The sequence below is a fragment of the Cheilinus undulatus genome, linkage group 7 (assembly GCF_018320785.1).
Source record: "Cheilinus undulatus linkage group 7, ASM1832078v1, whole genome shotgun sequence".
Lineage (NCBI taxonomy): Eukaryota > Metazoa > Chordata > Actinopteri > Labriformes > Labridae > Cheilinus > Cheilinus undulatus.
In genome coordinates, this window is record NC_054871.1 from 44,925,004 (window position 1) to 44,942,597 (window position 17,594).

Genomic DNA, 17,594 nt, shown 5'->3' on the forward strand with positions numbered 1-17,594 from the left:
CTGGATTTTATCCTGAGTCTTTCCCATTTTTTATGATTTTTGTTTCACCTGTAACACATGCCAGGGCAGCCTGTTGTGGATGGACAGCAAGAGGATATAGACAGACATCCATGTTTGTTTGTGTTTTTTTGAAGTCACGTGATCAACGAGGTCACTGGCAGGTCGGCAGGTGTGTGGTCCTCCAGTGATCTGACAGTCTGGCTCAGACGTCTAGTGTGTCCGTTCAGAGGATTAAAGCTGAAAAATCTTTTGAAATTGTCCTCATATCTGTGATCTCCCACGGTTTTAAAATCATTTCAGATTTAAAATCGTGTAGTGTGTGTGGCCAGCCTAAGCAAAATTGTTAACTCTTTTGCTACTATTTTGTGTAATTTGTTTGTTCCTGTTGCTGTTGGGAGGTGAGAAACGGTAAGGTTGCTTGGGTATTTTTCCCTCAGGTGTGTTCTACATGCAAGGGGAAATGTTGCCCTCTTGTGGACGCATGGACTAACTGCAGCCAGTCAAGGTAATGTCAATCATTATGATTCAAACACTTCATTTATTGGACTAATTTAGACTACAGACACTGCTTTAGCAGGCCGGATTTTCTACATATAGGTAAATGAAAAATTGATAACTCATTTGCTATTATTTTGTTAACTTTGTTAGCTCCTTTTGCTGTTGGGTGTGTATTGGTAAGCTTGATTGGGTGTTTTTCCTCAGGTGTATAGTACATTCAAGGGGAAATGCTGCCCTCTTGTGGATGCATGGATTAACTGCAGCCAGTCAAGGTAACATCAATAGTTCATTCCAACAGTTTATTTATCGGACTAATTTGGACTACAGATTTTAGCAGGCCAAATTTTCTAGAAAAGGATGCAGGGCTTGACATTTACCCTGGCCAACTAGCCAAATGCAAGTGGATTTCAACTGTGGCAGGTACTGTAATGACTTCAACTAGCCACACTGACCAGTGGAATTTATCAGTGTCACAGCCTCAGCATTCTCTGTTGGGTATTTGTCTGAGTGAGCATAGATGAAACCAGCTGCATTTCTTATTTTTTTTAGAATGACGTTAATTCGAAGTCAGTGTTTTAGTATTAATATAAGCTTAGTATCCATTAAAGAAAGAAATGGAGCATGTGTTTTATCTCATACCAGACATACCCAATTTGCAATGTCACACATAGTTTCCAGTCAACACAATTGTGGCCAGTGGAAATGCTCAGTGGCTAGTAACTCTTCATAAACAAGTAGCCACGTCAGCCAGTGAGCAAAAATGTTAGTGTCAAGCCCTGAATATATATATATATATATATATATATATATATATATATACAGTGCTTAACAAATTTATTAGACCACCTGTCTCAGAGACCATCCAGCATCATGAAGTTCTTTAATGCGGGCTCTTTCATTTTCAGTCAGCTCTCCACGTTTTACCATTTTGAACAGGAATGAGGGATTACAAACTGAATTCACTTTTTTAAACCCAAATTTGAGCCGGCTCACTGGGCTTCTCTGAGAAGTCAGAAATTAATCTAGCATATTATCAACCACTAAAACTAATTTTTCTGTTCAGGAATGCAAGTAAATAACTATAATTTGACATATTAATCACAAAATATTAATGTGCTTTACTGTTTTTTTCTGTTTTATTTTAAATCAATAAATTTGAAAATTCATGGATAACGATAATAATAATAATAATATTTTAGCATTAAAAATATCATTTGGGTTAAAGAGCTTCTACATATTGGTGTATTAACCATTGCAGAAACATAAAAAATTATTTTGGTAATTACCAATGCTGTTAATTTCGGGCAGCTGTGGCATAAACCTTACTTTGGTTAGAGTTAGGGTGGTCTAATAAATTTGTTAATCCCTGTATATTATCCAGACAGAGATCTGTTAATTTCCAAGAAAAAGAACTCAAACTTCTCATGTTTGAGAAGTCTATATTTACAAGGGAATTTTTTTTTTAATATGTCAACCAAAGTACTTTTTCTATTTTGTTCAGTTTATTTTTTCTTCATGTGTTTCCACTATGGTATGATTCCTGTCCATTTATTTCTTTTTTCTATTTTTTACATGTTCAAATTAAACCATAACTACTACTACTACTACTACATATGAGCTGAAATGATAATAATCACCTTGATGTCCTTTTTAAGTGTTTTATTTCCTCTATGTTTAAACCCCTATCTGGCCACTAGGTGTCCCTGTCCCATCTGTTTGAATATTCATGTTGAGGCTTTGTTGTTTGGAGGCTCAGCTGAACAAGCCGCCCTGGGTCTAATGCACTGTAAAAGGTGTGGTTGTTAGTTATGAAGCCATTTAACTAAACTTTTGTTGACCTTGGAAGCAAAGCGTTAGATTGGACCAGTCACTTCAGGAGACAGCTCTCCTTTATTGTAGGTTTTTGGGCAGTGACACAAAGAATGTGAAAGCTGATACAAGTGGCAAGAATGAGTTTCCTCCACAGGCTGGCTGAGCACAGGCATAGAAAAAGGGTAAGGGGCTCAGATATCAGCTCAAAGGAGCTGGGAAAAGAGCTTTCACTGCTTTGCACCAAGAGATAGTCTGTCCATACTCTGTATATCCAAACGATATACAGTAAAATCATAAGGTATCTAGACCCCCTTCACTTTTTACAAGTTTGTTATGTTACAACCTGATGCTACACCTGTTGAAATGCATCATGACAAAGTAAAAACAGAATTTAAGAATTTTTTGCAAATCATTAAAAAAAAAAAAACTGAAATATCACATTGACATAAGTATTTAGACCCTGTATTTATTAGCAAGATATGATATTTTTATCCTGAAAGACAAAGGAAACTCAGCGCAGCTGTGAAAACACTTCATCATCGATGATCTTGGTATAATTTATTGAAGTTTATACAATTCAATTTCTATTTTGTTCTTTTACTTGACCTTTTTGGTCATATAACTTCAACCCCTTAAAGCATGTTGTGTCATGTTTGATACATACTTTTATGATACCTCTATCTAATCAATATGATGAATAGATTATTAAAAACAAATTCTGAATACAATCTGATAAATGATTAAAAAAAATGCCCTCAAGTGGATTATCAGTTACCAAAAACACCTAATGTATCAAATGAGATACAAAAAATACATATGTTAAATTTAATGGAAATTTGGATTTTTGGGGGAATTTCAGTAGAAAGTTATACAACATTTTAGTTCCAAAAAATGAAAATTTTCTGGCTATAATTTGTGTATTCAGACTTTAATGGGTTAACATTCATCTGAAATCATTACATTACACACATACTGATCGCCCAAGGTGTCCTAAAAAATAAATATCTGTAACTGAATTGTGCCGACAAGGGTTGAGGTTCTACGGGTATTTTTGCATAAAAAAACAAGCAGTCCAAAAATAGCAAAAACTAGCTTGACGTTCCAAGGGTTAATAAAAAGTTATGAAATGATTTTAAAAAATCTGTTATTGTATAAAAGTCTATAATTCATAAATTCATGTGTACACCGCTTTGGCAGTGTCAACACATGTTTCCACTCCAATAAAACTCACTGCATTAAACTGAACAGACAGACACGTTTTAATGATCCCGTAAGAAAGTTAGTAAGAATATCCTAAAGGAAACTCTGTGTGCCTGCATGACACAGGGTGGGGCTCGGTTATAGGCGGGCAGGATCAAGCTTGCTCCTCGGCTGCATCCACACCTAACCAGACGCCTTTGTGCTGAGATTTGTTACTGCCTCAAATCAGTCAGAAGATGAATCATGCTCTGATTTCTGCTCTTTTATTCCATGCCCACCACTTGTTTACCCCTCGATTGATGAGCCAAAGAGTGTTGTTTTTATTAAAAAAAAAAAATCATAATAATAATGATTCCCTTGTTAACATGGAAAGCAAAAAAAAAAATGGTAATAACAATCATTTTTAAGTCATAATTTTTCATCAAAACCAGTTGGTAATGACATCCATTTGAAACATCTTTTATACATCCTATTTTCATGTATTTATGTCCCTCTTAGTGGTCTTACTTTTGTGACTTCAAGTGTCAGTGAATAACACTGAATAAAAAGCAATGTTCCCATCATGTTCAGCACACGGGTTAAAAAATAACTAATTACATTTACACAAATTATTGTAATTGAGTGTGTTTTGGACATGTACTTTTTTTAGTTCATTTTGAAAACAGTATTTTTTCATCTACTCAAATACACTATATTGCCAAAAGTATTTGTTCACCTGCCTTGACTTGCATATGAACTAAAGTGACATCCCATTCTTAATCCATAAGGTTTAATATGACATCAGTCCAGCCTTTGCAGCTATAACAGCTTCAACTCTTCTGGGAAGGCTTTCCACAAGGTTTAGGAGTGTGTTTATGGGAATTTTTGACCATTCTTCCAGAAGTGCATTTGTGAGGTCACACACTGATGTTGGGTGAGAAGGCCTGGCTCTCAGTGTCCGCTCTAATTCATCCCAAAGGTGTTCTGTCGGGTTGAGGTCAGGACTCTGTGCAGGCCAGTCAAGTTCATCCACACCAGACTCTCTCATCCATGTCTTTACAGACCTTGCTTTGTGCACTGGTGCACAGTCATGTTGGAACAGGAAGGGGCCGTCCCCAAACTGTTTATTCGACTTTCTGCTACTTTTTTCCAGCCAGATTTGACCTTTGCCAATAAAAAGTGCAGTGCAAACCTTTTATTCATATTAGATATAGTAGAGCAACAGTAATGTACTGTATTATTGGTCTTTGTATTAATTAAAGGTAATTGATTACCAACATTTTTTAAAATTTAGTTTGATTTGAGGAACTATTAATGATCTTGTGGGAAAGCAGACACTGAAATAAGATAAAGCATGACCAATGACATGAGCATGATGTTTAGGGTGTGTTTTGTATCAGATTCTCCCTCAGGTAAGATGAGTAGTGTGGTAATTAGTATCAGATATGTTCAATCCACCTTTCGTCTGTGAGTGTGTGTCTGTGCCGGTGATTCTGGTTGGCAGAGGTAATTATCCTGTAGAACCTGTTTATATGCTGAGTACTCACTTATGGGAACCACTCCACCCACTCAGTCATCAGTAATGAGGTTTTACTTTTTTATTCAAAACAATGGAGGATGACTCAGAGAGCAGTTTTCACCTACCTGAACCCAGTATCGCTGTTATTATCATTATTATTAGCAGTGGTACTAGTAGCAGAAGAGGAAGTGGGTAATAGAAGTAGGGTCATTAAAGCAGTGGGTAATAGATGTAGGGCCAATGAAATTCTGGGTAATAGAAGTAGGTCCAAGGAAGTACTGTGTAATTTAAGTAGGGCCAATGAAGTACTGATTGAAGTAGGGCCAATGAAGTAGTGGGTAATAGATGTAGGGCCAAACAGAAGTGTGTTGTTGAAGTAGGACCAATTAAGTACTGGATAATTGTAGTAGGACCAATGGAGTACTGGATAATTGTAGTAGGACCAATGGAGTACTGGATAATTGTAGTAGGACCAATGGAGTACTGGATAATTGTAGTAGGACCAATGGAGTACTGGATAATTGTAGTAGGGCCAAGGAAGTACTGATTGAACTAGGGCCAATAAAGTTTGGGGTAACAGATATAGGGCCGATGAAGTAATGGGATATATATAAGGCCAAACATTGGTGTGTTATTGAAGTAGGGCCAATGAAGTATTGGGTAATTGAAGTAGGGCCATTAAAGTATGGGGTAATAGATGTAGGGCCAATGAAGTAGTGGGTATTTTATTTATTTATTTAGTTATTACAAGGGACAATGCACATAAATGAACATGGACATGTAAATGTGCCAGATTGTAGCCATAGGCTAATTTTCTTTCTGTAGTCCCCGGCAGGTTGATGGTATGTACCACAAAGAGTACATTAAAAATCTACATAAAATCAGACAACACCAAGAGACCAGACAACATAGACAGTACAATAAAATACAAAGACCCAAATACAACGATATAGTAGGTTGTTGCAAAACAGACCAGGAATAAAGTGACCATTGCAGTTAAAGTGCATAAGGCAGACGGTAAAGTGCTGTAGTGCTAAAGTGCATGTGTGCTGTTATATTGCACATGATCATGAGTGTGCTCAAAGAAGAGATTGCACATTGCCCTTGGCATGGTTATTTAGAGTGCTAATATTATGCACATAGCCCTAGTGCACATAGTTTGCATTAAAAGATGTGGTTATGCATGTATTTTTGCATCAGAAAATCATACATAAGTGTATCTGTGTATGTACTATTGCACAAAATATACATACATAGCTATATGTAAGTATGTTTGCATAAAGATATTGAAATGGTTAGACATGGTCACAATTCTGGTTTGTTCTGAGCCACGCTTTCAGATTACTATTGAAACTTGCAAAGCTGGAGCATCCCCTGACTGAGAGTGGCAAGGTGTTCACAGTGTGCTCCTATAAAGATATGACATTTTGCCCAAAGATTGAACAGGTCATAGATGTAGGGTCATTTAAGTACTTGGTAATAGATGTAGGGCCACTGAAGAAATGGGTAATAGATGTAGGGCAAATAAAGTAGTGGGTAATAGATGCAGGGCCAATTAGGTACTGATTGAAGTAGGGCCAATAAAGCAGTAGGTAATAAATGTAGGGCAAATGAAGCAGTGGAAAAACAAAGTAGGGCCAGTGAATTAGTGGGTAATAGTAGGAGTGCCAGTGATAGCAGCAGAGTGGAAATAGTAGTAGTAGTGCCAGTTGTGATAGCAGTAGTAGTAGTAGTAGTAGTAGTGTGAGTAGTGATAGCAGTGGTAGTGGTAGTAGTAGTAGTGCAAGTAGTGATAGCAGTGGTAGTGGTAGTAGAAGTAGTAGTAGTGCCAGTAGTGATAGCAGAAGTAGTGGTAGTGGTAGTAGTGCCAGTAGTAATAGCAATGGTAGTGGTAGTAGTTGTAGTGCCAGTAGTGATAGCAGTGGTAGTGGTAGTAGGAGTAGTGGTGCCAGTAGTGATAGCACTGGTAGTGGTAGTAGTAGTTGTTCCAGTAGTGATAGCAGTGGTAGTGGTAGTAGTAGTAGTTCTAGTAGTGATAGCAGTTGTAATGGTAGTGGTAGTAGTGCCAGTAGTGATAGCAGTGGTAGTGGTAGTAGGAGTAGTGGTGCCAGTAGTGATAGCAGTGGAAGTGGTAGTAGTAGTAGTGCCAGTAGTGATAGCAGTGGTAGTGGTAGTAGTAGTAGTCCCAGTAGTGATAGCAGTGGTAGTGGTAGTAGTTGTAGTGCCTGTAGTGATAGCAGTGGTAGTGGTAGTAGTTGTAGTGCCAGTAGTGATAGCAGTAGTAGTGATAGTAGGAGTAGTAGTGCCAGTAGTGATAGCAGTGGTAGTGGTAGTAGGAGTAGTGGTGCCAGTAGTGATAGCAGTAGTAGTGATAGTAGGAGTAGTAGTGCCAGTAGTGATAGCAGTGGTAGTGGTAGTAGGAGTAGTGGTGCCAGTAGCAATAGCAGTGGAAGTGGTAGTAGTAGTGGTGCCAGTAGTGATAGCAGTGGTAGTGGTAGTAGTAGTAGTGCCAGTAGTGATAGCAGTGGTAGTAGTAGTAGTGGTGCCAGTAGTGATAGCAGTAGTAGTTGTAGTAGTAGTAGTGGTGCCAGTGGTGATAGCAGTAGTAGTGGTAGTAGTGCTAGTAGTAATAGCAATGGTAGTTGTAGTAGTAGTAGTGCCAGTAGTGATAGCAGTAGTAGTGGTAGTGGTAGTAGTGCCAGTAGTGATAGCAGTGGTAGTGGTAGTAGTAGTAGTCCCAGTAGTGATAGCAGTTGTAATGATAGTGGTAGTAGTGCCAGTAGTGATAGCAGTGGTAGTGGTAGTAGGAGTAGTGGTGCCAGTAGTGATAGCAGTGGTAGTGGTAGTAGTAGTAGTCCCAGTTGTGATAGCAGTGGTAGTGGTAGTAGTTGTAGTGCCAGTAGTGATAGCAGTGGTAGTGGTAGTAGGAGTAGTGGTGCCAGTAGTGATAGCAGTAGTAGTGATAGTAGGAGTAGTAGTGCCAGTAGTGATAGCAGTGGTAGTGGTAGTAGGAGTAGTGGTGCCAGTAGCAATAGCAGTGGAAGTGGTAGTAGTAGTAGTGCCAGTAGTGATAGCAGAAGTAGTGGTAGTGGTAGTAGTGCCAGTTGTGTTAGCAGTAGTAGTGGTAGTAGTAGTAATGCAAGTAGTGATAGCAGTGGTAGTGGTAGTGGTAGTAGTGCCAGTAGTGATAGCAATGGTAGTGGTAGTAGTAGTAGTGCCAGGAAGGATAGCAATGGTAGTGGTAGTGGTAGTAGTAGTAGTGCCAGTAGTGATAGCAGTAGTAGTGGTAGTAGTGCCAGTAGTAATAGCAATGGTAGTTGTAGTAGTAGTAGTTCCAGTAGTGATAGCAGTAGTAGTGGTAGTGGTAATAGTGCCAGTTGTGATAGCAGTGGTAGTGGTAGTAGTGCCAGTAGTGATAGCAGTGGTAGTGGTAGTAGTTGTAGTGCCAGTAGTGATAGCAGTGGTAGTGGTAGTAGGAGTAGTGGTGCCAGTAGTGATAGCACTGGTAGTGGTAGTAGTAGTTGTTCCAGTAGTGATAGCAGTGGTAGTGGTAGTAGTAGTAGTTCTAGTAGTGATAGCAGTTGTAATGGTAGTGGTAGTAGTGCCAGTAGTGATAGCAGTGGTAGTGGTAGTAGGAGTAGTGGTGCCAGTAGTGATAGCAGTGGAAGTGGTAGTAGTAGTAGTGCCAGTAGTGATAGCAGTGGTAGTGGTAGTAGTAGTAGTCCCAGTAGTGATAGCAGTGGTAGTGGTAGTAGTTGTAGTGCCTGTAGTGATAGCAGTGGTAGTGGTAGTAGTTGTAGTGCCAGTAGTGATAGCAGTAGTAGTGGTAGTAGTAGTGGTGCCAGTGGTGATAGCAGTGGTAGTGGTAGTAGGAGTAGTGGTGCCAGTAGTGATGCAGTAGTAGTGATAGTAGGAGTAGTAGTGCCAGTAGTGATAGCAGTGGTAGTGGTAGTAGGAGTAGTGGTGCCAGTAGCAATAGCAGTGGTAGTGGTAGTAGTAGTGGTGCCAGTAGTGATAGCAGTGGTAGTGGTAGTAGTAGTAGTGCCAGTAGTGATAGCAGTGGTAGTAGTAGTAGTGGTGCCAGTAGTGATAGCAGTAGTAGTTGTAGTAGTAGTAGTGGTGCCAGTGGTGATAGCAGTAGTAGTGGTAGTAGTGCTAGTAGTAATAGCAATGGTAGTTGTAGTAGTAGTAGTGCCAGTAGTGATAGCAGTAGTAGTGGTAGTGGTAGTAGTGCCAGTTGTGATAGCAGTGGTAGTGGTAGTAGTTGTAGTGCCAGTAGTTATAGCAGTGGTAGTGGTAGTAGGAGTAGTGGTGCCAGTAGTGATAGCACTGGTAGTGGTAGTAGTAGTAGTTCCAGTAGTGATAGCAGTGGAAGTGGTAGTAGTAGTAGTGCCAGTAGTGATAGCAGTTGTAATGGTAGTGGTAGTAGTGCCAGTAGTGATAGCAGTGGTAGTGGTAGTAGTAGTAGTCCCAGTAGTGATAGCAGTGGTAGTGGTAGTAGTTGTAGTGCCTGTAGTGATAGCAGTGGTAGTAGGAGTAGTGGTGCCAGTAGTGATAGCAGTGGTAGTGGTAGTAGTAGTAGTCCCAGTTGTGATAGCAGTGGTAGTGGTAGTAGTTGTAGTGCCAGTAGTGATAGCAGTAGTAGTGATAGTAGGAGTAGTAGTGCCAGTAGTGATAGCAGTGGTAGTGGTAGTAGGAGTAGTGGTGCCAGTAGTGATAGCAGTAGTAGTGATAGTAGGAGTAGTAGTGCCAGTAGTGATAGCAGTGGTAGTGGTAGTAGGAGTAGTGGTGCCAGTAGCAATAGCAGTGGAAGTGGTAGTAGTAGTAGTGCCAGTAGTGATAGCAGTAGTAGTGGTAGTGGTAGTAGTGCCAGTTGTGTTAGCAGTAGTAGTGGTAGTAGTAGTAATGCAAGTAGTGATAGCAGTGGTAGTGGTAGTGGTAGTAGTGCCAGTAGTGATAGCAATGGTAGTGGTAGTAGTAGTAGTGCCAGGAAGGATAGCAATGGTAGTGGTAGTGGTAGTAGTAGTAGTGCCAGTAGTGATAGCAGTAGTAGTGGTAGTAGTGCCAGTAGTAATAGCAATGGTAGTTGTAGTAGTAGTAGTTCCAGTAGTGATAGCAGTAGTAGTGGTAGTGGTAATAGTGCCAGTTGTGATAGCAGTGGTAGTGGTAGTAGTGCCAGTAGTGATAGCAGTGGTAGTGGTAGTAGTTGTAGTGCCAGTAGTGATAGCAGTGGTAGTGGTAGTAGGAGTAGTGGTGCCAGTAGTGATAGCACTGGTAGTGGTAGTAGTAGTAGTTCCAGTAGTGATAGCAGTGGAAGTGGTAGTAGTAGTAGTTCTAGTAGTGATAGCAGTTGTAATGGTAGTGGTAGTAGTGCCAGTAGTGATAGCAGTGGTAGTGGTAGTAGGAGTAGTGGTGCCAGTAGTGATAGCAGTGGAAGTGGTAGTAGTAGTAGTGCCAGTAGTGATAGCAGTGGTAGTGGTAGTAGTAGTAGTCCCAGTAGTGATAGCAGTGGTAGTGGTAGTAGTTGTAGTGCCTGTAGTGATAGCAGTGGTAGTAGGAGTAGTAGTGCCAGTAGTGATAGCAGTGGTAGTGGTAGTAGTAGTAGTCCCAGTAGTGATAGCAGTGGTAGTGGTAGTAGTTGTAGTGCCAGTAGTGATAGCAGTAGTAGTGATAGTAGGAGTAGTAGTGCCAGTAGTGATAGCAGTGGTAGTGGTAGTAGGAGTAGTGGTGCCAGTAGTGATAGCAGTAGTAGTGATAGTAGGAGTAGTAGTGCCAGTAGTGATAGCAGTGGTAGTGGTAGTAGGAGTAGTGGTGCCAGTAGCAATAGCAGTGGAAGTGGTAGTAGTAGTAGTGCCAGTAGTGATAGCAGTAGTAGTGGTAGTAGGAGTTGTGCCAGCAGTGATAGTAACAGTAGTAGGTGTTATCGTATTAGGGTCAACGATGCAAGAGTAGTAGTGGCAATACTTGTATTGGCATTAATAGATGTAGTAGTGGTGGTAATAGTTCCATAGTGTTGATTTAGCTCTTTTGGAGAGTTGGTTCCTTAACACTAGTTAAGTGTAATTATTTACTGTTTTTAACACTAACCAGTGTTTCTGGAGCTCAACAATTTTTTGAAGTATAAGATATTTACTCTATCACTGTAACATGTTTAGAATGTGAGAGGTTTCCCTTAATTTTTATTTTAAGTTTAAATTTCTTACAATTTCTAATAATTTTAAATATTGCACAGTAATTTCTACAGTCATTTGCCACTTCATGTTGGACATCTGAGGCAAACATCTGATATCAACTCTGAAATGTTTAACTCTTCAACACTCCTGGTTTTGCTGTGTAGCAGTAGTAGTACTGGGTAACCTGTAGGGTGATAGCAGCAGTGGAAGTAGTAATAATAATAATAGGAGTAGTTGTGGTAGGTTTAGTGCCAGGACTGAGAGGAACAGTTGTGCTGATAGTTGTGGTAGTATAATACTACTGTAGTAGCATTAGTAATTCTTGAATAGATTTAAAGATTATGTCATTGGTTTTTACAGCAGTTATGTCTTGCTCCAACCAAATATGCTTTTAACTCATGAGTCCTTCAGTCTTACTGAAGTGGTCTTTTGTAAGCAGAAAAATATCCCACAGTGAGTCAGCTTACCTGAAAACCTGAGGGCAGCACACCATATTAATGAAAGCAAACTCAAAACTTATCTTTTACAGCTGGCTTCTTATTCAAGGGATCTTTCTTTACTACATTTTAATTGTTTATGTTTTTCTTTTATGTTTGGATTAGTGTATCTTTAAGAATTCCCTTTTCTGTTTCAGAATAAAAAAATGTTCCTAATTTACTGGTAGTTAATTGTTGATTAGTCCTTACAGTCTCTTTCTATCACAAACTGATGATATTTTTGTGCTTTATCTGTTGGAGTTTGATTATTACCTATTTTCATGTAAATATTCTCTATCTTGTATTATTTTTTCATATGTTGTTTTCTCGCTAGCTAGCCCACCATCCTGACCAGGGTTGGATCTTTAGTCAGAGCTGATCAGGCCCCCTCTTAAATCAGATATTCCATGCTAGAATCCTCAAAAAGTTTTGGCTATAGTTCTTGTCATCCCTCTCTGAAAAGCTGCAATGTAGGCTGCTATTTTTCACTTGAAAATATTTAATTACCAAGCACATCTTAATCTACATTAGATTGATTTTACTTACTTTAATACACTATAGGAGGGATATATCAATGTGGGCCTGTCATCCTTCTATTTTTTTGGTGTGTGACTTTCAGTCATTAGGGTTTGGCTAGCCCTGATGTGAACATTTTGCATTATACAACATTTTTTATGTTCATGAAACATTTTTAAATTCAATCAAATACTTTTACAGTTTACCTTCTGGGCTGTCATGCAGGCTTAGCTCTTTGCTTCAATATTTTGTGGCTATTTTTTAGCATGTTTAAAGAGTTATGAGTGTTTTTGTTTCAGACAGATATTCACAAATTGTATCCCATGGTTTTAGAGGCTTTTAATAGTTTGCTGAAATATACAAACAATGTCATGAAAGAAATACAAATACAAAGGACGATGTTATAGTTCTTAACAGCGTTCAGTTTCAGTGCTCCTTTTCTGAGGTTAATGGAACGAAACCTTTGTTGGAAGATGATTTTCTGATGTACTATTATTCCCCATTATTTTCTGGTATGTTCTCTGCATGACCCATGGGGTGTCACGAGCATTGAACACTTAGCTTAAAAAATGCAGAAAGGCTAAAGGCATAAACATCCACTCATCATTTTATTTTTACCACAACACAGCTCATCTGACTCTTAACTATGACTCACCGTCACACCTGCTGGTATCACCACACCCTGTCTGTTTGTTTTCTGTTTTTGGCTCCGTACAGTTTCACACTTTCTCAGTCTCATTCACAGTGACACCGTGTTACCTCACTAACCAGTTTTGGGGACATCTTCAGGAACGTATGTTCTTTTAAGACCATAAATTAAATACGACCAGGACTTTATTATAATGTAATTCGTGATGGCTGCATGTAAACATTCTTCCCCACTTTGTTGAAACACCACAATGAGCATCAGAATGATTAAAAAAGACTAGAAAGAGTGTGCAAATGAGCATCCCTAAAATAAAACCATCAAATATGAAAGAAAGAACCAGTGTTGGAACCTTCAAATAACTTATTTACCAGCAGTATGATAAAAAGGAAATCAAACATTTTGGCTTTGTAAATAATAGAATACATTGTACATCAAAATTATTCTGTGTTTTGGCCTGGATATCTGAAAATAGTTTGTATTTAATGAAGTAGGTCAAAGGAATAAAATTTGTGCTTTTTAAGAATTCTGAAGCAGTAATTAATGTTTCCAGAGTTGATGTGGTATTTTGACATGGTTAAAAGAACGATCAGGTCCCAACATGTGTTCCATTAAGATGGGCACGTGTTAGCAGTCTGGTAAAGAGTAACTTAGCAGTAGCTCCCTCTGAACTCTCCCACAAGTGTTGAAATGGGTTGAATTAGATCACCGACTATTGTCAATGGCATTCACATTTTATCTTTATACAAATATGTCTAGGATAACAACATGCACACAGATAAGGCCCTTGTATCATGGAGAGATCCCTTTTACAAAGAGGTGAATGTCTCAGACAACAAACATAGTTACAACATTTACAGATTTACTCTGATGACCACTCGACAGTCACAGATTTACTCTGATGACCACTGGACAATCACAGATTTACTCTGATGACCACTCGACAGTCACAGATTTACTCTGATGACCACTCAACAGTCACAGATTTACTCTGATGACCACTCAACAGTCACAGATTTACTCTGATGACCACTCAACAGTCACAGATTTACTCTGATGACCACTCAACAGTCACAGAGTTACTCTGATGTTGCACCAGTAAACAAATTTAAACTTCATAAAATCATTTCTTCTTTGTGACTTTCAATTTACACTTCATACACAGCCTATTCACACTATACATTAACAATCCCAGTTGTTTTTCTCAACAACTCTTCCTTTTCTTTTCTCATATTGTACATGCAATATGAGAGATTTGACCCCCGGGCCTTGAGTTTGACATCTGTGCATTACAAGATTGATGATATGAATCAGTCTATCTCTTGGAGTTACTTTATAGTTGTTTACAACCAAAATAAATGCTGCATTCTGAGTGAAATTCATCAACACTGTAAGACCAAACAGTAGCAGGTTATAAAAAAAATTAGTTGTGTTAACCTAAAACATAAAAAATAGCTTTCTCAGCTCTGGAACACATTTTTAGTTTTAAGTTAACATTACTCAGTCATTCTAATTTTTGTTTGTCATTGTTCTCACATTATTTGACAATCATCGCTTAATCTGCAAAGTTTTCCCTGAATGCCTTTGGGCATCGGACACTTTTGCTTACACAGTTGGAGAAGTCCTGAATGTGGCAGCCAGTATTAGGAAAGAGAAAGTCTTTTTTTAGGTAAAGTATACTTCTCAATCTTTCTGAAACAACTTACAGTGACATAGTGATTTCAGACCTATTTTTCTAATTTGATAGGTTGCAATTTTTTAGTTTAAGTAAGCGGTGCTCAATCACTTGAAGTACTTTTTTTGTAGTTGCATTCAAATTATTTGACTCCTTTCTGAATCATTCCTTATTCCTTATTATCATTCTGTAGACTTTTCCCAGAATGCCCTTGGACATTAGACACTTTTGCACCATGAGTGAAGTCACTACCCTCATGTGGAGGGCTACACTTTTAGCAGTTGTTTTACCCCAATCTGCACATCAGGCCAGTGTTTCCATGATAAATATGGTCAATGTTGTGCATATAAAGCACTGACCAAACTTTAAGCTTTAACCAGGCATCACACATCAGTAAATCAACTCTCAAGATGTGTATTTTTGAAAATCAGTACCATCTGCGATCAACTGATAAGCATGCAGTGTCCGTTCACTCTGCCTCTCTCTCCCTCACCTGCTGACTAACACACGCTCACTTTCTGCTAAGAAATACTCTTATCAAGTTTCCTCTGTAAAAAACAAGTCGTTGTTGTGCAACCTCTTCTGTTAAAGTCTGGAAAGGTCCTGTAAAACCAAACAAGTTGAAAATACAATTTTTGTTGAATCTTATAATGTCATGTTTTTAAATTGTGGAAATAAATTCTTGAGGTCATTACTTACTTACTTTTTAAGTTAAACTGCACAGTGGAAATGTTCCTCTACTTAAAGACTGTGTTTAGTTCTGACTTAAAACAACATGTTTAAGCATTTTTCTTCAAACTAAGTGCTCTTCATCCACTGCAGTTTCCCTCATTTCTATCTCATACTTTATACTGGGCCCTTGACAAACCTGTGGGCACTCCCCAGTTGTGTGGTGCTAGCTTTTCTGGCAAACAATGACTTCATTTTGGAGCTGAAAGGTATGTCAAGTATTGGGTCTGATATAGAAGAGATTTTTTCATGCCACTTTAAAACCTCTTTTAGCCATTTTTCCAGACATTTTCTGGCACTTTTAAAGCCACTTTTCATCACTTTGCACATTTTTTAACCAAATTTGCCAATTTTTTTCTGCTTTTAGCAATTTTTGACCCATTTTTTTGCCACTTTCTACCACTGGGTACTTGTTCCCTTGTAGAGTTGCTTGTTGGAGATTTTGTTTGGCCAAAAGATCTGTCCTGACCTCCATTGGCCCCCAAGAATTCTCCCCTTTATCCCCCCTGTGTGCCACTTTGATACAAGTCATTGTATATTGTAGTTTCTCCCTACAGGTTGGTCTTCTCTGACTGAGTCAGAAACTTTACTTGTGGTGCAAACATTTTTAATGCATAAAGGGATTCTGGGAAAACTCTGCCCAAGCAGAGCCTTTGATAATTAGAAAGTATTTATGCATGTGCTGGAAGTTTATTAAATCTATTTGTCCTACAACTATTATTGCCAAAAAATAGGTAAAATAGATCAGAAACACTCACCATAATAAAGTTATCTTTCTTATTTAATTTCTTGTGGTATGATATAAACAATTTGACTGGATATGATTTACTACCCACAAAAATATTTTTTATAGTGTATGAGTTGTGAACATGTCTGTTCACATTGTTACTCAACGGAGGCAAACATTATTAGTCATAAACTATAACACACATGCCCTGTAGGTAAGGTAACCCTGTAAGCCACCTGCAACTAAAATATGCAATTTCAATGAGAAAACGCCCTTATTCTCTATATGTCATGAAAGTCTTATCCCTTTAATTCAAAATATTTCAAAGGAAATTGTCCCTGGGAATTAACTATTTTTAATGCAGTGACAGAAAAACAAATCATTTTGAAATATAATACGTTTAAATATCATAAAAACTTTCTATTTTTTCTATAATTTAATCCAAAAACATCTTTTCTTAATCCATCACAAATGAAGTGAAATATTAAAATACAGTTTTTTGTTTTAATCTTCATAATTAGACTTAAAGCATGAAATGTTTTTTTTTCAGACAAAAGTAAAATTTGCATTTAATTTAGAAATCAAAGTCCCTGAGTCTCCAGGAAGAGCGAAGGGCTACAGAAATGACGTTTCCACAGTCTTTGATGTCATCCGCTGGTGTTGGTCTACTGTGTTTTAGCGAGCTGACTCAAGCAGCTGTCAGTCACACTATGGTCTGCTGAGACGCTTTATGGAGATTCTGATTTATTTTTCAGGGCTTGGCACATGTCCACAGTGTCGAAACTGTTAAGAACTGGTTTTCTGATTGTTGTTGTGCTGTGCTTGATTGGCCAGCCAACTGGCTTGACTAGAACCCCAGAATCTAGGCCATGTCAGGAGGAAGATGAGAGACACTGGAGCCAAAAATACAGATGCAATGAAAGCCACTACCAAAGAAACCTGAGCGTCCGTAACACCTCAGCAATGCCAGTGCCACAGGCAGATTGCCTCCATGTCAAGCATCATGCATCAATGCAATAACTCATGCAAAAGGGTTCCCGAACAAGTAACCAGTGCATATAAAAGGACGTAATCTTCAGAAGGTAGACATCTCTGTATGATAATTCCTTTGCTATTGTCTATTGGTCTATTACAATACTCTGAAAAAGAGAATTTTTTTAATATTAATGAGCTGTGAGCCATTATCATCAAGATTAACTGTATATGTTGGGAGTCTACTATAAATCTAAGTTTCTGTTTTTAAATTAAATTATCAAAAAAATGACCTTGTCACAATATTCTAACTTTTTTTGAGGTGCACCCAAATCCTAGAGGCCTAATTCAAGTAATAATTAATAGCTATTGATTAGAAAAAATAGGAAAAATGAAGTCTAGAAGTCCTCTGAACGTACTTGATTTTGTCAGTTGTTCTCGGCACAGATGAGATATGTTATAAAGGTTTAGAGAAGGAAATATCCAAATAATACGGAGAGCTAAAAACAAGGTCTCTTAATATTGGAATTTTTTTAGGCCTATCGAGGGTTTCTGCTGTTCAGATACTTTACTACGTTGTTGGAATAGTTGGGAAAATTACATGCTTTTTAACTTTTCATGCACAGATGTTTCTCAAAAAATTAGAATATCAGGTAAAAGTTCATTTTTCTT